The sequence below is a fragment of the Microtus ochrogaster genome, linkage group LG8 (assembly GCF_000317375.1).
Source record: "Microtus ochrogaster isolate Prairie Vole_2 linkage group LG8, MicOch1.0, whole genome shotgun sequence".
Taxonomy (NCBI): domain Eukaryota; kingdom Metazoa; phylum Chordata; class Mammalia; order Rodentia; family Cricetidae; genus Microtus; species Microtus ochrogaster.
In genome coordinates, this window is record NC_022033.1 from 17,184,888 (window position 1) to 17,185,941 (window position 1,054).

Here is a 1,054-nt window from a genome sequence, read left to right on the forward strand (position 1 = left end):
ACACCCTATACTACTCCAATCAAATCAGAGCCTTCTAACTCTCCAACCCAAACAGGAGGGGAGTCAGGATTCCATGATCAGTGTAAAAAATCACTGTATAATTGCAAATTAGAACCATAATCATCACACTGGCCCCTGAGCCTTCCTCATCACCAGGCTGTGAACCGGAATGACTCCCTGTAAATGTATCTGCCAGAGAAGAGATCCAAAGCATTGACAGAGAGCTGCCTTGTGCAGACTCAGCTGGGAGGAAAGAGAAAGAATGTTCGGGAGAAAATGAAGAAGGAAAAGAAAGAGATGTGTTGTGCAAACTGAGGTCCTAAAAGCACCAATATTCTTTCTATAATGAGTTCATTTTAAAATGGGGAAGGGACACAAATATATAGTTGGTTTCTTGGGGAAAGAGTTGTCTGTGTAACAAGCATTCAACGGTTTTTAAAGGGAGGGAGTATAATATTATATCAGGAGTGGCATTCAAACCGCTACAGGAATGACACAGACCAATGCAAAGAGATTCCAGCCACACCACTAAACTAAAAAGGACCCTGACCAATACCAGGCAACATCCAGGATATATAGCAAAGAGGTCTCTCTCCAAACTCCCAGATGGATTCCCCAGAGGTATCCACTATTAATTTCTTAGGACTCCTTCCAAAAAGTGTTTTGGGCACCAACCAGAATGTCCGTGTGCTTATATATTCCCTTTGGGGCTTTAATATTTGAAAATAGCATTCTGGTCTATAGAATTTTTTTCCTTTTAACAATATGTCTATAGTGGTCTGAATGTATTGTCCTGAAAGTTCATGTGTTGGAAATTTAATCCCTGAATTTATATGTTGGTGGGATTTGGAAATAATGTCTTTGGGGAGGTAACTAAGATTGGAATCATGAAGGTAGAGCCCTTAGAACACCCTTTTTGGCTTGATAAGAAGATTTGGGGAGGGGACTGGGGAGATGGTTCAGGGGTTAAGAACACGGGCTGTTCTTTCAGAGGTCCTGAGTTCAATTCCCAGCAAAAGAGGATCTGATACTCCCTTCAGAGCACTCATCATTA